Genomic DNA, 24,953 nt, shown 5'->3' with positions numbered 1-24,953 from the left:
CTGCACCCCTTATTAAATTCTGTGAGGGGTGTAGTTTTCAAAATGGGGTCACTTGTGGGGGTGTCCACTGTTCTGGCACCATGGGGGCATTGTAGACACACATGGCCTTCAATTTTGGACACATTCTCTCTCCAAAAGTCCAATGGAGCTCCTTCTCTTCTGAACATTGTAGTTCGCCCGCAGAGCACTTTACATCCACATATGGGGTATTTCCATACTCAGAAGAAATGGGGTTACAATTTTTTTTCCCTATTTTCCCTTGTAAAAATGAAAAATGTAGGGTAACACATTTTAGTGGAAAAAAAATAACCACCTGTGGGGCATTAAGGCTCACTATACTGTGGGGTGTTAAGGCTCACTATACTCATTGTTACGTTCCGTGAGGGGTGTTGTTTCCAAAATGGGGTAACATGTGGGCATCTATTGTTTTGCGCTTATGTCAGAACCGCTGTAAAATCAGCCATCACCAACTTAGACCTCAAATGTACATGGTGCACGCCTGCAGAGCACTTTGGGTTCACATATTTGGTATTGTATAATTTTGCTAATTGTTAACTTTTAAGTTCAAATAGTCTCTGGTTATGTTAACATTTTTGTTATGGATAAGTGCTGGAGGGCTTTAATCTGTTACAGAAAGACAAAAAATTTTAGCCAGATAACCGGTATTTATCACAACAAAAAAAAAGCCCTAAAAAGCCCTAAGCGGATGACAACACAGAAGCTAAGGTAACAAACAGAAGTTGACTGAGGACTTGTTAGGAAAAGTCATTTTCATGTTATTTTGGGGCTTCTCCAAACCTATCACGCATAGTGTGCCTTTTTGACACATTTGGTGCCAGTACGTCAAGTTGACTGCAATTAAAAACAGTGCCAAAAAGCATTCACACAGCACAAACATTGATAAATTCCCCTCAAAGTGTCTGTAATACATGTTTCCTCCTTGCTGCTGCACCCTGTATGCTTAGGAGACTGCCTGCACTACACATTGTGTAGGGGTGGAGAGTCAGTCAGTACACATCAAAGCCAGAAAGACCTGTCAGACAGGTGTGAAGTCAGTGGAAATCTGATCACAGACTTGTATCCTGGGACCTTCCTGTCTGAAAAGTTCTACAGTGGAGAGACACAGAAGAAGACACACAGAAATCATTGAGGGGCGATCACTGAGATAGTACGGGACAACAAAGTAAACATGTTCACGAGGAAAGGACAAAAGCTACAGAAAGGTACGTGAATGATCAGGAGAGAGAAATGTTGGGTATCTCAAGGAAAATTATGTTTGTTATACAATGTGATACATGTTTAGTGTAGAAAAAACAGCACAGAGATATAGTACATGGTGTAATTCACTGGGCTAATACATCACACAAGTGAAGCCTTTCTAAATACAATTCATAAGCTATCACTACAGTTTGAATAGTTGACTTAATAACTTTAGCACTAGGTTTGTTGTACGGGTATTTGTGTTGTTGTATAGTAACAGGACCGTTTTTGTTACTTTATGACAGTTAACATTTCAGCTGTTTTTAGCTTTTATATTCGTGTTTACCAATCCATAGTTATTTCATATTTTCTATCAGATGTTCAGAGAGGTGTAAGTCTTGGGATGACTTTCAAAGAATAAGGATGGTTTTCAAGGAGTTGTAGGGCTGATACCTGACACCATTGTACAAAATAGTCAAATGTTCAAAGGACCTTTATAAGTTTTGTGTTTTATTTCATTATTTATGAGGAAGCTCAGATCAGTCTTTTGTTCAAGAAACCTGACAATACAAGTAAAAGACTAAAGGAATATTCAAGGAGTTAAAAATATCGTAATAAACGTCTGCAACACAGTGTAAATTCTCCTTTGCCAACTTTTTGCTACAATGTTTATGGTTAGGCCAGTTCCACACTGATGTGATATGGATGCATTGTTAAGTCTGTATTACAGTCGTAAGTTCTGGCTGGACCTCAGACCCACGGTCAGGCAACGATTCCCAGTAATTTGGATGCAAAAATCCATCCATATTATGCTAACGGGAAACTGGTCTAATAGTGAAAAATATGCCCACACCAAAAGGAGATGCAAATTGTTTTGTAGCCAATGTAATATGGAGATCCATGCAAATAGGAGATCTATTAATGTTTCTCACCGTGTATGAATGTTATTTATGTGAATTACTAACTCACACATTTAAAAACACAGACACGTGCATATATACATATCTAAATGATAAGTAATGATGTAAGAATTTTAATTGTTAGAATAATGAATTGCTGCGTTCAGCATAATAACTAATACGGCTTGTATATAGTTATCGCTATATCACAATGTCTCAGAATGGGCTTATAATGTCTATACACACGTAATAATAGAAAGATATGGATCTGGTTATTTTTAGAATTTTACTTAGGTTTCTGTAATTAAATAGATAACATGCTGGCATCCCATGAAACCTGTAAATGATGATGTTTATGTGATCATAAAGAATGTTTAAACATTACTTCTTGTATAGTGTAACCTCTAAGCAGTCTGCTTTATCCAGTCACATGTTAGGGTGCCCTTAAACCATTACAGTCCGTTTAATTTTGTTTTATGCAAAAATGTATTCAACCACGATATTGTGTATGCCAAAAGTAAACTAATATGTTACAATCATTTTCTTTTTCTATAATGTAAGTCAATAGGAAATGGATTATGGTGTATGGCATCTATTGGGAGGGGCTAGAGGGGGCTGTTTCTCATTTTCTGAGTCTTTCTGTGATGAGTCTTAAAGGAAAACTCCTGTGCTTAACAACTTGGTGGTTGACACTCCCCTCCATGCATCTTTATGGGAGAGCCAGATGTGGTGCGCCACAGGGATGCGATGTGAGGTGTATGGGGCAGATGTTGTAGCCAAGGGGCAGATGATGTTAATCACTAAATCTTTGTGACGCCAGGGTGTGGTTTTAACCAAGAACTACCCAAACGGTAGCACTGCTAGTCCTAGTTAGGCAGGGCAAATAAGAATCCAAGGCCAGGTTAGGGTTATTAGCTTTACTGAGGTAGACAGATGTTACAGTCTTTACAGCTAGTAAAGTGACCAGTAACACAAGGACCTCACAGCTTGCTGGGACTTGCAATGAGTTTGACAGACTTTAGGACAGCCACGCTGACTGTAATAGACTTGGCTTGACTGAAAATAGTGACAGCAGACAGAGATGACTTGATTTACTGACTTGTGGCTGTAATTTAGGCTTGAGGCCTCCAGATGAGCTGAACACTGGATCTGAGATGGACACTGGCTGTAGACTGGACTTGACCTCAGGATCTAAGAGCAATGAATGAGCAAAGAGAGTGATTGTAGTACCTCCCCCTCTTATAAAGGGGGGCTGAGTAAGTAGCCCATAGGCTAGCTGCGGGTCATCTGGTCACCTGGTGCTCTCTGGGTAACCATATGACCATGTGACCATTACAAAGGTCCTTTACACATATTATACAACTATACAGACTATGGGCGTACAGTGCATTGCAGTCACCTGCAGGGACTCAAGCTGATAGGACTGTGGGATGTATATCCCATACCGGGACATCACAAGGAGATACAGTGGTCGTATATCCCCGGCCCTCCCATAGAGATGCATGGAGGTTGCAAGTGGACCACTGCTTTGTGCGGTGATCAACAAAGCTCCATGCATGGAGCGGTGGCACAGCGATCAGTTACCACCCCCCCCCCCCCACGATCAGACACATATCCCCTATCCTGTGTATAGGGGATAAGTTTTTAAGTATGGGAGTTCCCCTTTAAGGTCCCGATTTAAACACGTGCCATCTTCTCTCTGCCCCCTCCCACTCCAATAGATGTAGGCTTTCATATTTCGGGGAAGCCTCAGCTATAAGAGTCCCCACTTAGTAGACTAAGGGCTTGTTTGCACTTGTGGCAGTCGGTGTGATGAGGGCAGATGGCATTAACCCCTTTTATTCGTGACGCCACGGTGTGGTTTAGCCTAAAACCACCCGAGGTATACTGCTGGATCCTGGGCTAGGTACGGGGGGCAATAAAGACTCCAACGCCAAGTTACAGATAACAGTAGCTTTACTGAGGGTAGACAATTGGTAAAGTCTATACAGTTCAGCCAGGGCCCAAGGAGGTGACGCAGAGACCTTAAGGACTTGCTGGGACTTGTAGTTGGACTGGACAATTAAATGTAGACAATGCTAACTTGACAGATGACAGGAACTGACTTGACTTGACTCACTGCACCTCAGCAGGAAGCAAGAGCTAAGAGCTCCAAGCTAGATCCACCCAGAGCTTATATGGGGAGACTAGCAGGGAGCCTATAGGTCACTCTTGGGATCATCTGGTCACTGATACCTCCTGGGTAACAGTCACATGACATATCTCTTAAAGATACAACACATTTTATAATACAATAAACTGCAGAACATATGTACAGGGGGGAAACAGGTGCAAGGGGCCCTGGGGACACTGAAGAAGGCAGCAAGGGTACGGGGTAACATCTCCGGTACTGGGCCATCACACACTGCTACTGGGCTCCATGCCATTTAGGGTCCGTTCAGCGACAAACAAGAGGGCCGAACAGACCCTTTGTAGAAAGGACATGGCTGGGACCTGACGGATTTCATTGACTTGAATGGAGTCCGTTAGGAGTCCAGTACTATAGGGGACTGTACTACAGCATCCCTCAGTGGTGGCTAAAGTACCTGTGTGATGTCATGCCCATGTAATCAGTCGCATGTGTGGGAGGGGCCAATCTCTAAGTTGTGCTTTTGGAGGAGGCGTTTATCCAGCAGGAACTTATGAGCAGGTAAGGTTTAGGAAAACATGTGACCTGCCTGTCTTCACTGTATGCACACAGGTCTGCATTGTACACATACAAAGCTCTGCACTCTACACACACACACACACACACACACACACACACACACACAGCACTGCATGCAGGCATACACACACAACTCTGCTCTGTACCCACATCACTGCACAGACACACAGGTCTGCATTGTACACATTGGTCAATGTGAATAGGCCTTTACTGGGGAGACATTCAGGCTTAGTTACTAAGGCAGCAATAGATGTAAAAACGGACCTGATGTTGTCTTTACTGTAAGAGCACTAATGTCACGTTAAAGGTGTTGTCCAGAACAAAAAAAAAATAGGACTAAATACCCTTATAATCTTTGTAAAATCTTTTCTCTGATCTCATAATCTAGACATCTGTATGGCTATTTACGAATATTTGCTAAATGGGTGTAAATTTCAAAACAAACACAAATACAGTATGGCTCTTGAAGTGTCACACTGGGGTGTTTTGTGCCTACCACTAATCTATATAGGGGGAGATTTATCAAAACCTGTCCAGAGGAAAAGTTGCTGAGTTGCCCCTAGTAACCAATTAGATTGCTTCTTTCATTTTTGAAAAGGCTTCTAAAAAATTAAAGGAGCAATCTGATTGGTTGCTATGGGCAACTCAGTAACTTTTCCTCTGGGCAGGTTTTGATAAATCTCCCCCATAATGTACATGTCCACTTAATTCTAAACTATGTTGCTATCATTGTACACACAGTTCATACCATAAGAATGTCTAAGGCAGTGTTTCCCAACCTTTCTCGGCTTAGGGCACCCTTCCGAAAGAAAAAAATTTGCGGGGCACCCCTACCAAAGAATTTTTTTTTTTAAAAGGGAAAAGCGCCGCAATGCACAAAATGCACAATATCTATTTATCTGTGGGTAGGTAGATTAAAGTGCTGCTTTAGACAGCAACTAACAAATGATGTCTTCTCTAATCAGCGTCGTTCCCTTTTCTTCTCCATCTGGTCTGCGCCATCATGACAATTTCTTCCAGCCACATTTCTTCACCATTAAACCTGCAAAATAAACCTATTAGGCTCCACACTTTTTTTTTCCATGTATGACAGAGGGGTGTAGAGGAGTGTACATGAGTTACAGAGGAGTGTAGAGGAGTGTACATGGGTAACAGAGAGGTGTAGAGGAGTGTACATGGGTGACAGAGGGGCATAGGGGGTGACAGAGGGGTGTACATGGGTGACAAATGGTTGTAGAAGAGGGTACATGGGTAACAGAGAGGTGTAGAGGAGTGTACATGGGTAACAGAGAGGTGTAGAGGAGTGTACATGGGTGACAGAGGGGCATAGGGGGTGACAGAGGGGTGTACATGGGTGACAAATGGGTGTAGAAGAGGGTACATGGGTGACAGAGGGATGTAGGGGGTGACAAAGGGGTGTACATGAGTGACAGATGGGTGTAGAAGAGTTACATGAGTGACAGAGAAATGTAGAGGAGTGTACATGGGTGACAGATTGGTGTAGAGGAGTGTACATGGGTGACAGAGGGGTGTAGAGGAGTGTACATGGGTGACAGAGGGGTGTAGAGAAGTTTACATGGGTGGCAGAGGGGTGTAGAGGAGTGTACATGGTTGACAGAGGGGTGTAGAGAAGTGTACATGGGTAAAAGAGGGGTGTACATGGGTGAGAGAGGGGTGTAGGAGTGACAGAGGGGTGTACATGGGTGACAGATGGGTGTAGAAAAGTGTACATGGGTGGCAGATGGGTGTAGAGGAGTGTACATGGGTGACAGAGGGGCGTAGGGGGTGACAGAGTGGTTTACATGGGTGTAGAAGAGTGTACATGGGTTACAGAGGGGTGTAGAGGAGTGTACATGGGTGGCAGAGGGGTGTAGAGGAGTTTACATGGGTGGTAGAGGGGTGTAGAGGAGTGTACATGGGTGACAGAGGGGTGTAGATGAGTGTACATGGGTAGTAGAGGGGTGTAGAGGAGTGTACATGGGTGGCAGAGGGGTGTAGAGGAGTGTACATGGGTGGTAGAGGGGTGTAGAGGAGTGTACATGGGTGGCAGAGGGGTGTAGAGGAGTGTACATGGGTGGTAGAGGGGTGTAGAGGAGTGCAGATGGGTGTAGAAGAGTGAACATGGGTGATGGGGGGGGCGTAAGGGGTGACAGGGGGGTGGACAGGCGTGACAAGGTGGTAACAGAGGGGTGGACAGGGGTGACAAAAGGACAGAGGGGTGAATACGGGATGGACATGGGTGACAAGGATGTGGTCAGGGGTGGACAATGGAGAGTGAACATGGGTGACGTTGATGGACAGGGGTGACAGAGAGGTGAATAGGGGGGTGGCCAAGGTGGACATGGATGACAGGAGGGTGACAAGGGGGTAAAAGAGGGGTGGACAGGAGTGACAGAGAGGGGTGGACTGGGGTGATAAAGGGACAGAGGGGTGAATAGGGTACAGTACCTTAACCCCTTAAGGACTCAGCCCATTTGGACCTTAAGGACTCAGACAATTTTATTTTTACGCTTTCGTTTTTTCCTCCTCCCCTTCAAAAAATCATAACTCTTCTATATTTTCATCCACAGACTAGTATGAGGGCTTGTTTTTTGCACGACCAGTTGTCCATTGAAATGCCATCACTCACTTTACCATAAAATGTATGGCGCAACCAAAAAAATACTATTTGTGTGGGGAAATTAAAAAGAAAACCGCAATTTTGCAAATTTTGGAAGGTTTTGTTTTCACGCCGTACAATTTATGGTAAAAATGACATATGTTTTTTATTCTCTGGGTCAATAAGATTGAAATGATACCCATGATTATACACTTTTCTATTACTGTTGCGCTTAAAAAAAATCGCAAACTTTTTAACCAAATTAGTACGTTTAAAATTCCCCTATTTTGAAGACCTATAACTTTTTCATTTTTCCGTATAAGCTGTGGTATGAGGGCTCATTTTTTTGCGCCGTGATCTGTACAAAAAGTACCATATTTGCTTATACAAAAGTTTTATTACATTTTTTATTAATTTTTTTGGGAATAAAATGTTATAAAAAAGCAGCTATTTTGGACTTTTTTTTTTACGTTCACACCGTTCACCGTATGGGATCATTTACATTTTATTTTAATAGTACGGATATTTACGCATGCGGCAATACCAAATATGTACGGTATATAAAATAATTTTTTTACACTTTTTAGGGGTAAAATAGGGAAAATTGGACAATTTATGTTTTTATTGGGGGAGGGGGTTTTCAAATGTTTTTTTACTTTATTTTTTTTTACTTTTTTCACTTTTATTTTTACACTCTTATAGTCCCCATAGGGGACTATTTATAGCAACCATTCGATTGCTAATCCTGTTCAGTGCTATGTATAGGACACAGCACTGATCAGGGTTATCGATCATCTTCTGCTCTGATCTGCAGGAAGGCAGATCAGAAGACTCCCAAAAGACAGCGGAGGCAGGTGAGGGGACCTCCGTCTGCCGTGCTGGATGATCGGATCGCCGCGGCAGCGCTGCGGGCGATCCGATCATCCTGTTAAGTGATCGCGATGCTGCAGATGCCGTGATCTGTATTGATCACGGCATCTGGGGGGGTTAAAGGCGGACATTACCGGCGGGTCCCTGGCTTCAATCCACAGCCGGGACCTGCCGCGCATGATGCCGGCATCACTCCGATGCCCGCGGTTATGCTCAGGACGTAAATGTACGTCCTGGTGCGTTAAGTACCACATCACCAGGACGTACATTTACGTCCTGCGTCGTTAATGGGTGCAGCTTGCAGTTCCATGGCATCTTCCCCTCTTATGTGTAGCAGGGCACCATTTTCTGCTTACTGCGTTGCAGGGGGAGGGGGACGCAGGGGGAGGGGGATGCTGGGGGGATGCCGAGAGACGCTGTGTGCCCTGTATGCACGCACGCTTCCCTTCCCCCCTGCGGCGCTGTGAGTCACAGGCGCGCTGGCTGAGGCGGGAAATAAAAAAATTATAATTAAAATTTCACGGCACCCCAGTTTGGAATCACTGGTCTAAGGCATTGGCTCCAGATCAACTTCATATGAGGTTGTCTTAATAGGACATTTAGGGCCCATTGTTATGTAAAAACTTGGATGCAATAGAGGGTGCACCTACCTGTACTCTGGTTGAACAGTTTGATTACAGGTTCTTCAGATTTTAGTGCAGAGACTAGAATAAATGCACCTATACAAACATTTTTATAGCATCCCAATGTATATAGAATGAAAAATTAAGCAACTTTTCAATAGGTTTAAACCTGGTACTCCGGTGGAAAACATATACATATATATATTTATATAATTATTTTTTTCGAATCAACTGGTGCCAGAAAGTTAAACAGATTTGTAAATTACTTATATTAAAACATCTTAATCCTTCCAGTACTTATCAGCTGCTGTATAATACAGAGGAAGTTTAGTTGGTCTTTTCAGACTGACCACAGTGCTCTCTGCTGACACCTCTGTCCATGTCAGGAACTGTCCAGAGTAGGAGCAAATCCCCATAAGAAACCTCTCTTGCTCCGGACAGTTCCTGACATGGACAGAGGTGTCAGCAGAGAGCACTGTGGTCAGACAGAAAATAAATTCAAAATGAAAATAACTTCCTCTGTAGCATATAACAGCTGATAAGTACTGGAAGGATTAAGTTTTTTTTTTAATAGAAGTAATTTACAAACATGTTTAAAGGGGTACTCCACCGTTAGACATCTTATCCCCTATCCAATGGATAGGGGATAAGATGTCTGATCGCGGGGGTCCCGCTGCTGGGGACCCCCGCAATATAGCATGCAGCACCCACCTGTTACTGCTCCGGAAGCACTGGAGGGTCTTGCTCCCGACCACGGGGACGGAAAATCGCAACGTCACGACTCTGCCCCCGTGTGACGCCACGTCCCGCCCCCTCAATGCAAGTCTATGGGAGGGGGCGTGGCGGTGGAGTATCCCTTTAACTTTCTGCCACCAGTTGATTAAAAAAAAAAAAAAAAAAGTTTTCCAGAGTAGTACCACTTTAGAAACATAGTTGGGGAAGTTCACAATGCAGGTTTCGTTCCACTCTCTTCCCCAACCTCTGCATAGAGCTGTTGGCAGTATTGTTGTCTTAAATTTGCTGACCAAATCATGTTGAGGAGTTAAAATTTATAATTGAACTACATGTATAAAAGCTATGTGTTACATTCAAGAGGATCTTCCATTCAGCTATAAAGAACAGGTGCATGCTACTAGAGATAAGCAAACTTACAGTAAATTCGATTTGTCACGAACTTCTCGGCTCGGCAGTTGATGACTTTTCCTGCATAAATTAGTTCAGCTTTCAGGTGCTCCGATGGGCTGGAAAAGGTGGATACAGTCCTAGGAGACTCTTTCCTAGGATTGTATCCACCTTTTCCAGCCCACCGGAGCACCTGAAGGCTGAACTAATTTACGCAGGATAAGTCATCAACTGCCGAGCCGAGAAGTTCGTGACGAATTGAATTTACTGTAAGTTCGCTCATCTCTACATGCTACCATACATTGCATTGTAAACTCTTATACCTCGGGGGTCTGGTTTTATCTGGTGGATTGTCCTGTCCAGCCTAGGCCACCTAAAGATCCTCTTGTCCTCTCGTAGGCCAATTGAATTGTGGGTAAATTTTTAAGCTGTACTGAGACTACTGCACAAATATTCCTTTTTTTGTCATAATGAGACATAGATATAACATATCTCTTGGCATTTTTTGTGCATGTGTGACACATTCTTCATACATATGGCATTTCTTTTGTGTGTGTTGCACGAACGTGACTAACCTATGCCATACTTATGTTTCAATATGATGTTGAAATGCCATTTATTTATTATACACCTGTGTTATTCACATCAACACTGATCAATGTGGAACAGTCTGAGTAGATTCATTTACCTCCCCCTCTAATTGCAGGCTACTATAATCATACAGAAACCTGTTTATGTGAGGTAAAGAGCCTAAACCTATTCAGATCTAATTGTATTATGTTCTTGGTAAAGCTTGATTGTGAATGTGGGCAGAATAATTAATGAAGCTCAGTTAATAGATTGTAATAAAAAAAAATTGTAATGATACCGTATACACAAAAAGACAGTGTGTTTGTTGAATATTGCACAATTGGCAGTACAGTGGTTCCTCAAGTTACAATATTAATTGGTTCCAGGACGACCATTGTATGTTGAAACCATTGTATGTTGAGACCAGAACTCTATGGAAACCTGGTAATTGGTTCTAAAGGCACCAAATGTCATAAAGAAAAATAAGTAGATAACTAATATAGATAAAGCAAGTCCTTACCTTACATATAAAAGTAAGAAAGATCGTCTGGGAGCTGTAAATCACTGTCTGTGTCAGTATTTCCCAAGCAGGGACCCTCCAGCTGTGGCAAAACTATAACTCCCAGCATGCCCAGACAGCCAAAGGCTGTCCGGGCATGCTGGGAGTTGTAGTTTTGCAACAGCTGGGGGCACCCTGCTTGGGAAACACTGGTCTATGTAGAGGACAGGAGCTTCTTGGGGGTCCTGTACAGCACACGCAATGTCCTAAAAAAGTAACATGGAGTCGCCCTTACCTGGTGTCCAAAGGAGCAGGTAACCCTGGCACAGGTAAAGTGTACAGAACATGTAATACCTCCCTGTACTGTAGGGGGTGCTACCCAACATCAGTCAGTACATATGCTTCAGTTTTACCAGTGAATGCCTATTCTCATTGGTCAGATCTTCCAGCCATTGACCAGTATCACAGATCCGGACTGTCCGTATCATTGTATGTTGAGTCCAGAAAAGACCATTGTATGTTGAAACTATTGTATGTTGAGGACATTGTAAGTTGAGGGATCACCGTACACTAAATCACACGTCTGAAAATTAAAGGGGATATTATATCGGTGGACATAATAAGGTTTTCTGAGGTAATAAAAATATAGAACATTAGCTATATCTGTGAAAATGCACAACTGCTGAGACCACCAAGGATTTTATCTGTAATATTCTTCCTAGCTCTGTGCTTCAGCTTTGTTTTGTTGCTGCCAGGGCATGCTCTGGACAGGATTTCTCTGTAAGAAACTGTAGTTACCATGATTTTCTCCCCTTTAACAGACATTGGAGGACATTTACCAAATCACCCCAGCTGTGTATTTGCTGAAATGTCAGTGTTTTCACAAAAAAAGCTTTTTATTTTGCTAAAAAATGTGCAACTTTTAAACAATATAAGGAAAAACTTGGCACTCAAATATAATTGACGTTTTGGTCCTACCAGGACCTTCCTCAGAATTTAACCGGACTGGTGCGGAGGAGAGTATAGAAGAAAATGGCCAAGTACCGTGCAAGTGGTGCAATGAGTAGCGTGACCGAAGCCACGGAAGCATGCTGTTGGTAGGACCGAAACGTCAATTATGTATGGACTGTGAAAATTAAAATCCTTTGCATCTTATATTTGAGTACCAAGTTTTTCCTTATATTTAAGAGGATTGGGATTCCTACTTGGGCACTGACTAAAAGGGAGTGCCATATCTTTTGCATATTGCAACTTTTAAACAATGCTTGTGCCAAGGGGGAGGGAAGGAGATAGAAAGGGGTCTAGAAGAGGGTGTGGTTTGGCATGGAGCAGGTATACAGGGTTTGCGCCCTTTTCACATGAGACTTAAGACATGATTTGGATCAGCAAAAGTCACAGAAATCTACGCCAGCTGGGAGCTGACTTAATTACCACACTGGCCATAATGGGTAGCTGGAGAGCCGTTGGATTTACTAAGAGGCATGCACAAATCCAGCTGACTTAGAATGGGTGGAGCTTCATATAAGGCCGGCATATGAAAATGTCCTTCATTGGCTTTAACTACAGCATCCTGCATGCCACTTAATACAAGGTATAAGGTAGCTGCTACCCATCATGTGAAAGACATTTCTACTCAGATAAGAAGGAAATAGGGATAGTCATAGAACAGTGTAATTAAGGCATGTGATGTGTGACTACCTGTATAAGACATTAGACATGACCATGTGTTCTGTGAATATGATGGAGTTCACATAAGAGATAAACACCATGGTGATGACTCCTCATGTAAGACTGGTTTGAAGAGATGTTTCGACAGTACATCAGCATATCTGCGAATAGTTCTGATTCAATCCCATGAACTGAGTCGAGGGAAGACACATGATGGCAGGAGTTCGGGAGACACAACCTGCGTGGAGCACTGTTAGGGTGGGTACAGAGTAGGTGACAGGTGATATGTTGGGGGCAAATTGACTAAGAAGGGGCTAAAAGGAGCTATTACAAAATAAAGCATAAAACTGAAGTTGCTGTCTGTATAGAACAAAGACAGGCAGCAGCTTCAGGATATCCCAAACCTCCCATGCTCAGAGTCCTGCCTGGGTGTCTGTGAGGCTCTCTACTGCCCTGATGGACCTTAGTAAAACTTTTTCACATTAGCTTTCCTACTGCCATTGAGCAACCAGTCAGACTTTTTGTTTACTACAAGCTTTTTCCCTTATGACAAGGCGCCCAGTCCAAGTTTCTTTTCTTCTTCAATCACTGGGCGGGCAGTTAGTTTACTTTCAGTAGGCGTGCCATAGAACTAGAAATAAGAGGAGAGCAATGATGACTGGGAATGTGGGGCAGATGAGGGAGTGGGGCAGATGAGTATAGCCGCATTTTTTATTTTCACTGCACTGCAAGGGATTAGAAAAATACCTCCCAGCCTGGAAAATCCTTTTATCGATGAGTACTTTACTCTGTAGTAAGGGAAAATACTCATTGGTTACTCATGTGCATCTGTCACACAGTCTCAGGCTATGTCTTAGTGCCAGGAGCTTGCATTAACCAAAGAATGTTTTTCTTTAATAGTAAGGAAAGCATTTCTTACAGTTCTGCAGGGGCGGCTCCTGGTGATCATCAGACATGATTGTCTGCCTGTACTAGTAGCTGTGTCTCTGTTCAGCAGGATAGGGGGTGCAAGCAGGAATAGCCTACTGTAAAGTGGGGTCCCATCTCTATAGCCCTATAAGGGCTGCCAGAAGGGAAATGGGTTCCTATGCTATTTAGATACAGTACTAGGGCAAAAAGCTGCATCTTTGCCCTTTGGCCTTGGAAGATAGAAGGTCTAGCAACAACTAGGAAATATCATGGTTGTGAAGGACTAACCAGCTTGAAACACTGATCTACAGTATTTTCCAGAGTTGGGAGATAAGAATGATTGACACTCAGGCTTTATTAGGCAGGCCTGTATGATAGAAATGTGTAGCCTGACGTTACTTTTCCTGGCAATATCAGCTGATTGCTTAGGGTCTTAGGCCACTTTTTGCCTTTTTCAGAGTAATAGAGAAATTTATCATTAGCACAGATTTAAATAATTTCTGCAGTGATAAGTTTAGCGCACCAACCAGTGCATCTGCTTACCACGCTCCCTGAAAGTGCAAGAGTAAAATGCTAAAGACAGCACAGACAACATTAAAATAGTGAAAAATTAGAAGAAAGCAGTGCAAGTCATTGTGCAAAATAACAGCACAGCGCACGCAATTTTGCAGGTGCACACTAGTTGATAAATGTTCCCCTATGCGTGTTTGTGTTGTAACCATTCAATTTAGGCTCACAGACGTCACAGTTATGACTCTGTGGTATCGTATATCACTAGGTGTGAGGGTGACCATATCTTATGAATAGTCTTTTAAAAAGTGTCTTTCAATGGGTCACATGAAACTCAAGCCTCACAACAGCTGCTCCCTAACCGGGTATCCTATTGTGACTCCCTCTGCGGGGGTCTTCAATTTTAGTTATTTATTTGCAGACTTTTTCTGACAAGCCCTTTGGTATCTCTACTAGCTTGAAATTAGGAGCCAGTGTGTATTCAGTATACAATATACTTTCTTGGTGTTGGGGAAATAACAGTACCATTAAGGAAGCATTGATTTTAATGGGAATTTTCTCTATAGGAACTATGAGTTAAAGGGGTACTCCCGTGGAAAACTTTTTTTTTCTTTTTAAATCAACTGGTGCCAGAAAGTTAAACAGATTTGTAAATCACTTCAATTAAAAAATCTTAATCCTTCCAGTACTTTTTAGGGGCAGTATACTAAAGAGAAATACAAAAAAGACATGCATTTCCTCTGATGTCATGACCACAGTGCTCTCTGCTGACCTCTGTTGTCCATTTTGGGAACTGTCAAGAGCATCATATGTTTGCTATGGGGATTTTTTCCTGCTCTGGACAGTTCCTAAAATGGACAGCAGAGATCAGCAGAGAGCACTGTGGTCATGACATCAGAGGAAATGCATTTCTTTTTTGTATTTCTCTTTAGTATACAGCCCCTACAAAGTACTGGAAGGATTAAAAATTTTTAATAGAAGTTATTTACAAATCTGTTTAACTTTCTGGCACCAGTTGATTTAAAAAAAAAAAAGTTTTCCACGGGAGTACCCCTTTAAGACGATCATGGTAAACGTTTAAAGGCTATATCCAAATAGGTAAATCCTGCCTTGCATGGCATAGTGGGAGAAAAAAAAGGCACATAATGTATATCTACAATGAGCAGGAATGAAAGTAAGTACGTATAGGTAGGCATAGACTCATATTATTGTCAGTACAGATGGGCAAATCTTTCAAAAATTCGATTCGACCGATTTAACAGAAAAATTAGGTGCGATACGAATATCACTATTAAAAACATCTATTTCCGGGCTACAGAGAGCCTCAATTTGGGGTGTAGAAAGCTTTGCCTTGCCGTAACACGCATAGGGAGTGAGCTGGGGTAGTGAAATAATACTGTTATTTAATATGACATGCAGATCACAGGCGTTGCTATTAGAATCACTGCCGCAGAGCAGCAGAATGACAGAGCCTAGATGCACTATGGTTGCTTGCAGTCTTTGAATAGGGAGTGCTTCCTGTGATGATCTCAATTGGCAGACTATGAAACGACTTCTAAACTCTCCCTGCCTGCCTGCATTTATGCAGGCTTGAGGTCAATGGATTTCCCCTGTGCTGATCTGTATTGTCAGTAACGCTGATTAGTGACAACACAGTCTCTGCTCTCTCTCTAGCCAGAACGAATGCGGGCTTGAGGTGAATGGATTCGCTGCTGTAAAGATCTGTATTGTCAGTAACGGTGATTAGTGCGCATACACAGTCTCTGCTCTCGGAAATGCCCGTCTTATATATATGCCGAATATATGATGCTGTGACATCACAGGGCAGGCTGGCTCCTGATAGGCTGCATGCCGCCATGTGATTCAGGGTGATCACGCCTACCCACCTTCCCAGACTTCCTTGCCCCATGTCCTCACACGTGTAGCCGCCATTTTAGCCCCCAGGCCCTCACAAAATGTAGTGAAAGAAGCGATTTGTTACCACAAAGCGCGAGAAAATTCGGACTTTAGCTAATTCACTGCATGTCTCTTGCCCTGAGGAACACATGGGAATGGAGTTCCTTCACAGTCCCTGTTTGCAAGAGTGCTGCAGGACAAGCCCTTGGGGCAGTGGCATAGCAATAGGGGCGCAGTTGTGACCGGTTCCCCTTTGCGAGCCTGGGTTCCTGGTGCTTTCTTGAAGCACTGTGATGTTGTGCTGCAGATTCAGCCCCTCTAGTCATAGTGCTTACAGCAGGGTGTAACAAGAGCTCTCCCAAATGCCTACTTGTCTACCCGTCGTAGAAAGAGAAGCAATTCGATCCAACGGTCTGTTAAAAGTTTCCATCTTTATTTTGTGTCATTAAAACAATGAAACACATGAGTGCCAAGGAAATCATATCCTTTGAATGTGTTTTGAACACTGATAAAAATTATGCATGAGGTATTTTTCAAAATACAATATCACTGTGTTGAATATATGTATGTTTATATCAAGGTTATAAAAACCACGTGTTCAAGTAGCAAAGTTATCAGTTGTCACAAGGACATTACAGATATAGATTTTATGACATACTACATTCTACTTCAAGTACACATGTAGCGTGGGGATGAACAAGGCCATATATGTACATGGAGTATCTAATCAGAAGCATACACCCAGAACTAAATGAATATTCATAAGGAGGAGACATATACTCTTAATAAGCCATATATGTATATTTATGGACACTCGTCCCTATTATAAAGGACATACCTTTAATCATTATAGACACGCCCATAATTTGAGCATAAGAGGCAATGAGAAAATAGAGGAAAGGGTCTCCAACACAGGGACCAGGGGCCTCCAGGATACAGACGCATGGAAAAATGAGGAGAATGATGGCTGGAAGGCCATTTCAAGATGGATCCACCATGCTGGATAAAGTAAGCTGGCAATATATTTGGAAGAAATCCCAGCTGGGGAAAGAAGATTTAAAGACACAAGCCTTTGTACCTCTCCTACGTATTAACCTATGCTTAGCACTGCCATATAATGAACATGCATATGCTAAGTAATGCCATTATATGAAGATTGAATTGTTTTATGTACTGTCTGCCATGATGTCAAGAAGATTACAATAAATGTATGTTTTTTATACAAACAAAGTGCTCACTCCCTGCATGGTCAGACCAGACTATAGTTCTGTAATTCGACATTATTTAACAAGCACATGTACTGTTAAACACAGATAACATGAACTACCCAAAATCCCTCTGAAAAGGGTACTCCTGGACCTCCAGCTCCAGGCCTCACTTCCCTGCTTCCCTGGGGTTGATTTAGTATTTTAATAAAGAAAATAGCGATGAGGTCCGTACTTAGCTCTTCACTGATTCTGCCTGAACCAGCTGTATTGGGAAGTTATTTATAGTCTGACCAGGGCCGGCTCTACCTATAGGCAAAATAGGCAGCCGCCTAGAGCACACTCTTGATGGGGGCGCCGCTCTGCCCACAGCAATATAGTTAGCAAGCATCTGAAGCGCCCGCCCATCCAGTGAAACCCTGCCATGCCGCCCCCCAGTAGTAAAGGGATTACATGAGGAGGGGGTTTGTTACAGTGTATCACTCTGGTATTTTGGTAATTACATGTAGAGGAGGTTTGTTACAGTGTGTCACCCCAGTAGTAAGGTGAGTACTTGAGGAGGAGGTATGTTACAGGGTGTAACCCCAGTAGTAAGGAGATTACATGAGTAGGGGGTTGTTACAGTGTATCACCACAGTAGTAAGGAGATTATACAGTATGAGGAGGGGGTTTGTTACAGTGTGTCAGCCCAGTAGTAAGGTGATTACATGCGGAGGAGGCTTTTTAAAGTGTGTCACCACAGTAGTAAGGTGGGGCGTGTCAAAGGGCGGAGCCAAGGGGCAAGGTCAAGGGGAGGCAAAATGAGCTTTCACCTAGGGTGGCAAAAATCCTTGTACCAGGCCTGAGTCTGACTCAACTGAGCATTCACCTGTCTCTGAGTGCACCTTATTTTCCCATAAACAAAATGACATATATATATTGAATGTAGCAGATCTATAAGAAAATTGATTTAGGGCTCCAAATTGAACTTTTGCACTGGGTTCCATGTACCTTTAACTCCTCCCCTGAGCCTATGCACAGAAAAAGTGTCAAACATTGTGTAAACATAGTGCGAACACACCCTAAGTTACAGATGAATTCTGTAGAATTGTTCTGTTAAATAACAGTACACTATTCACATTCTAGTCGTATTTTAGGCATCCAAAATTAAAAAAAATATATCATACATTCAGAAAGAATCAAAGGGTTAAAGATACATATACAAATGCCTATGATCACTGCTTGTTAGATTCATAGGTAACCTTTATAGGTAATGCTTGTTGTAACATGTAAACGGATAGGCTCCCGGACACTCTAGCTGCACGTAGTTGGTGAATAAAATATAACAAACCCCTGAAGAAGTTATTTCATGGTGACTTAAAGATATCCTGAATGGTTTAACTTTGGACACATGAGCTGTTTGAATTGTAATAGGAGCCTGGCGTCTGCCTCATTCTGCAGTCCACGCCTATACATTCTTATTTATTTATGGTTTATGGTTTGTTATCACATGTGGGTGAGGTTTTTCTTTGCGTAATAATTGTAGTTATGTTACTTATTGCATATTGTCTATTTTTTAACATATAGTGTACACATGGGGAGACGTACTAACCTATACAACTTTAGAGAGGCCCACTGTCACCTAAAAAAAGTATCTGATAACACCCTACTATCTATTGTAATCCTCTAATAATTCTAATGTTCACAATTACTGGGAGATCATAACTGGATGCTCTATGATGAGCTATTAAAAGATCAAGGGCCCATATATATTTCTTGCAGGGGGGCTCTGCTGTCTGTGTCCATACATAATGTCATACCATAATATTCAACATGTTTATGAAACAATATTAAAGGGGTAGTCGGGGGAACTAAACTTCTCCTCTATTCACTGGATAGGGGATAATTGTTTGATTGCTGAGCTCCTACTGCTGGGACCCCCATGATCTCCTGTACAGGGCCCAGCAACTTACCTGTCATCAGAGTGGAGCCCTTCACTCCCGCACGTCTCACAAGGTGGGGGAGTGAAGGGCTGCTCAGTCAGTCGTTGGCTGAGAAGAGGGGTCTTTCCTTCTTCTTACATAGCACCTTGCACAGCCATTGTAGCCATGAGAAGTGATAACAGTTATGCTGGGTGTAGTGGCCCTTGATATATGTCTCACATAGCAGGGTGGTGTAGCTAACCAAGTATTCCCTTGTGACCTAACCCCACCCTTTTGTCAAGGAAGCTATTCCCTTATGCAAAGTGCAGAAATGAGACCTCTGAGAACTAGGATTCAGTGAAACAGCTTTACTTCTTATGCAGTTCCAACAAAATACAGTTGCTATACTTTGAAATGTTTTGTTTTTTTTAAGCCGGAAAGAAATCTCTATTTGGTAACTTTAAAGGAAAACTGCCAGTAAACTCCCCCCACACTAACCAGAGGTACTGACTGGTAGTGCAGGGGACGCTGATTAATATGCTGCCCCGCCATTCGCCCCTTATCTTCATTCCTCTGGATATGCAAATGAGCTGCTAACCCGCATGAGCGGGGTTACAAGGCTTGTTCTGACACTGATGTCAGCACCACTTATCCGCAGCATTGCTTATGAATATTCATCCACTCCCTCTGACTGTTCCCCCCCCCCCCTCCCCTCCCCTCCCCTCCCCTGTACTGGACTCCACTGAGGGGGAAGGAGGATGAACATTCATAAGCCGAGTCGAGCTGCGGACGAGGGGCTCTGATTTCAGAGTGCCAGAAGGAGCCTTGTAACCCCGCCCGTGCCAGTTAGCAGCTCATTTGCATATCCAGTACAATGTACAGTGGGCGGATCCGGGCATGGTAGGCAGCATATTGATCAGCGTCCCCTGCACTACCAGCCAGTACCTCTGGTTAGTGCGGGGGAGTTTACTGACAGTTTTCCTTTAAAGGGGTAATCCGGTGGAAAACTTTTTTTTTTTTTTTTTTTTTATCAACTGGTCCTACAAAGTTAAACAGATTTGTAAATTACTTCTATAAAAAAAATCGTAATCTGTCCAGTACTTATTAGCTGCTGAATACTACAGAGGAAATGATTTTCTTTTTGGAACACAGAGCTCTCTGCTGACATCATGACCACAGTGCTCTCTGCTGACATCTCTGTCCTTTTTAAGAACTGTCCAGAGTAGGAGAAATCCCCATAGAAAACATATGCTGCTCTGGACAGTTCCTAAAATGGACAGAGATGTCAGCAGAGAGCACTGTGGTCATGATGTCAGAAGAGAGCTCTGTGTTCCAAAAAGAAAAGAATTTCCTCTGTAGTATTCAGCAGCTAATAAGTACTGGAAGGAGTAAGATTTTTAATAGAAGTAATTTACAAATCTGTTTAACTTTCTGGCACCAGTTGATCTAGCAATCTTTTCAGTGCTTACTGGCCTGTGTACATGTAATAGATAAGGGTGCGTTCACACAGCTGATGCTTAGCGAGTTTCCCACTGTGGATCTAAGCCTGGTAGGTTTTCCAATGCGGAATTTCTAAATCCAAAAATCTGCAGCAGATCCTATTGAAGTCATTGTAACCTGCTTCAAATTTTCACCTGAAACTTTAACCTGCAGCAAAAAACTCACAGTAGACCCAGTCGTGTAAACATACCAAAATGACTAAAACTACTGATGAGGATCTTTACAGGCTGGCTCACTCTGATGCAATATGTAGACTTTTCTTTACTGACACAACCTCTAGGACAGCCTAGACTGGCTCTGACAGGTTTAGGTTCACTCATTCTGTGATAGAATGGTTAGACTAGGGTTTTTCTCCTGAAACCATTGGTTGGAAGGGTCATGAGGCCAAAGCATTCTTCATCTAGGTACAGTGAATGCAGTTTCGTGTACAAGACCTTATTGTATATAATAAAAGTAAACCCATGCACTTAAATATTTGCATAAATATAGTATTTCATACAGGTTTTTTCATTGTAGTTTCCACCTCACTGTCTAAAAATCAGAACGCTTTCAATTTTGCATCTACAGACCCATATGAGGGCTTGTTTGTTGCGCCACCAAGTTTACTTTGTAATGAAATCCATAATTTCACCCAAAAATGTATAACGAAACCAGAAAAAACTTACTTGTTGGGCAAATTTGAAAAAAATAAATAAAAAACGCTATTTTGTAACTTTTGGGGACCTCCAATTTCTAGGCAGTGTACTTTTTGGTAAAAATGACACCATATATTTATTCTGTAGGTCAATATGGTTACAATGATTTATATAGTTTTTTATTTTTATTTTACCACTTAAAAAAAAAATTTAACTACATGCACCAAAATTAGTATGTTTAAAATTGTCATCTTCTGACTCCCAAATTTTTTTTTATTTCTCCGCATAAGGGCTGGTATGAGGGCTCATATTTTGCGCCATGATCTGATGTTTTTATCGGTACCATCATTGTTTTGATGGTACTTTTTGATCGTTTTTTATAAAAAAAAAATTGGGTATACAAAGTGACCAAAAATACGCAATTTGTGAATTTAGAATTTTTTTATGTGTACGCTATTGACCATGCGGTTTAATTAACATTATATTTTTATAGTTTGGACATTTATGCACACGGCAATACCACATATGTTTATTTTTATTTTTGTTTACATATATATATATATATATATATATTTTATTTATTTTTTTAAATGGGAAAAGGGGGTTGATTAAAAATTTTATTCAGGAAGGGGTTAAATCACATTTATTAACTTTTTAAAAACATTTTTAACACTTTTTTTTAGCCCTCATAGGGGACTGTTACATGCAATCCTTTGATTGCATACACTGAACAATGCTATGCCATAGCATAGCATTGATCAGTGTAATCTGTGCTCGATTGCTCCAGCCTGGATCTCAGGAATGGAGCAATCAATCAACGATCGGACAGCGAGGAGCAAGGTAAGGCACCATCCGCTGTCCTCTCAACTGTTCGGGATGCCGCATGGTCGTTAAAGGGTTAATAAAACCATTGACTCTCAACCATACAACAACTTTCTTAGGAAAGTAGTTGGACCATAGGTACTGGAACACTACACATTCCCCAGCACAGATTATTCAGTCCACTGCTCTTTCACAGCACTATGTTATGATGTAGCAGTAAGGACCAAGTGCTGTGCTGTGATTGGCCAGACAAGAGTGGAAAAGTAATTAACTGGGTATGTGCTACTGGAAAACAGCCTAGCTTTGGTCCTGTTCCCTGAAATCGAGAGAATGGGAATTAGCTGTGAAACATGGAGGAAACTCTTAGGGGGCTCAATAATAGCAGTTAGAGCACTAAAATCCCATTGCCAGCACTCTTTGGTATTAATCAAATAAAACCATGCAGGCTTTTGCAAATCATTTGAAACAATGGGTATGCTTTTATGTGTACCTGTCCCTTTAGGGTGCGTTCCCACCTGGCGTATATGCAGCGTATTTCACGCTGTGCAAAATTTACGGCAGCAGCGGGAAATACGCTGCGTATTCCTTGCTCACTATACACACAGGGCTTTCCGGCGGCAGCCGTATGTGTGTAGGGAGTTTTGGAGGCGGGGCCATGTGCCGCCGTGACTGTGACGCGCGGCTCCGCCTCCAAAACTCACTGCACACATAGGGCTGCCGCCAGAAATCCCTGTGTGTATAGTGAGCAAGAAATATGCAGCGTACTTCCCGCTGCTGCCGTACATTTTGCGAGGCGTGAATTACGCTGCATATACGCCAGGTGGGAACGCACCCTAAAAAAACTTTTAACGTGTCCTAGAGACATGTCAAAAGTTTTGATCAGCCAGGGTCTGAGCATTCAGACCCCGACCGATCGCTAGATAGAGCTAGGAGAAGAGCATGGCTGACTGAGACAATCCAATAGACTCACATTGTAAGTCTGTGTCACTTAGCGCACTCTTATCCCAGCTCGTTCTAGAGATTGGTTGGGTTCTAGGCACTCAGACCCCAAGCGATCAAAACTTTTGACATGTCTCAATTTAAGCTAGATGTAACTATAGTTGACCATATGTTCGTTGTAACTATACATTTCAGAAACTAAAATAAGCACATTTTAAACCCCTTAACGACGCAGGACGTATATTTAAGTCCTGCGCCGGCTCCCGATATATGAAGCGGGATCGCGCCGCGATCCCGCATCATATCGCGTCGGTCCCGGCGCTAATCAACGGCCGGGACCCGCGGCTAATACCACACATCGCCGATCGCGGCGATGTGCGGTATTAACCCTTTAGAAGCGGCGGTCAAAGTCCGCTTCTAAAGTGAAACTGAAAGTATCCGGCTGCTCAGTCGGGCTGTTCGGGACCGCCGCAGTGAAATTGCGGCATCCCGAACAGCTGATCGGACACCGGGAGGGCTCTTACCTGCCTCCTCGGTGTCCGATCGACGAATGACTGCTCCGTGCCTGAGATCCAGGCAGGAGCAGTCAAGCGCCGATAACACTGATCACAGGCGTGTTAATATACGCCTGTGATCTGTGTAAGAGATCAGTGTGTGCAGTGTTATAGGTCCCTATGGGACCTATAACACTGCAAAAAAAAAGTAAAAAAAAAGTGTTAATAAAGGTCATTTAACCCCTTCCCTAATAAAAGTTTGAATCACCCCCCTTTTCCCATAAAAAAAAAAAAACAGTGTAAAAAAATAAATAAATAAACATATGTAGTATCGCCGCGTGCGTAAATGTCCGAACTATAAAAATATATCATTAATTAAGCCGTACGGTCAATGGCGTACGCGCAAAAAAATTCCAAAGTCCCAAAAAGCGTATTTTGGTCAATTTTTATAACATTAAAAAATTAATAAAAAGTGATCAAAAAGTCTGATCAAAACAAAAATCATACCGATAAAAACTTCAGATCACGGCGCAAAAAATGAGTCCTCATACCGCCCCGTATGTGGAAAAATAAAAAAGTTATAGGGGTCAGAAGATGACATTTTGAAACGTATACATTTTCCTGCATGTAGTTATGATTTTTTCCAGAAGTGCGACAAAATCAAACCTATATAAGTAGGGTACCATTTTAACCGTATGGACCTACAGAATAATAATAAGGTGTAATTTTTACTGAAATATGCGCTGCGTAGAAACGGAAGCCCCCAAAAGTTACAAAATGGCGTTTTTTTTCCGATTTTGTCGCACAATGATTTTTCTTTCCATTTCGCCGTGCATTTTGGGGTAAAATGACTAATGTCATTGCAAAGTAGAATTGGTGACGCAAAAAATAAGCCATAATTTGGATTTTTAGGTGGAAAATTGAAAGGGTTATGATTTTTAAAAGGTAAGGAGGAAAAAACGAAAGTGCAAAAACGGAAAAACCCTGAGGGGTTAAATATTTTTCTTCCTATCTCTATGATAATCTATTTAGAATATGTTTAATATTATAGATTTAAAAGGATGTTGATGCTTTGCAGTGGTATCAAATGGTTGAAAATGCGTAAATGTTCCAAATACAACCTTTGCTCATACTGTGTTTGCATATTCTACTGTGTACACACATGGTTTCTGCATCACTATTGGAGACACGATTTCTGTGAGCAATACAGTAGTCAGGGAATACTGAGTGTGATGAACTCTACAATTACAATGTCTAGAAAGTGTTGGGGGGAAGTTACAAATCCAGCCATGTAACACCTTGCCTAAATAAATGTTGAAATAATATACAGGAAAAATATACCCAGTATATAGTGGTTATTCACGACTTATTCTTTGGTGTAAATA

At 42.1% G+C, this 24,953-nt stretch overlaps 1 protein-coding gene across 2 annotated transcripts in view; it reads left to right on the top strand.

The window, feature by feature from the left end:
- The first annotated feature begins 1,154 nt into the window (after window positions 1-1,154).
- Window positions 1,155-24,953, top strand: part of STYK1 (serine/threonine/tyrosine kinase 1) — a 44,941-nt gene continuing 21,142 nt past the window's right edge. For both annotated transcript variants that reach the window (XM_056529963.1, XM_056529962.1), the window contains exon 1: window positions 1,155-1,223. The gene's annotated coding sequence lies outside the window, so the exon portion shown is untranslated. The remainder of the gene's footprint in view (window positions 1,224-24,953) is intronic.

The sequence above is a fragment of the Hyla sarda genome, chromosome 7 (genome assembly GCF_029499605.1).
Source record: "Hyla sarda isolate aHylSar1 chromosome 7, aHylSar1.hap1, whole genome shotgun sequence".
NCBI lineage: Eukaryota > Metazoa > Chordata > Amphibia > Anura > Hylidae > Hyla > Hyla sarda.
The sequence above is the reverse complement of the archived record's forward strand: the minus strand, read 5'-3'. Positions and strand labels throughout refer to the sequence as shown.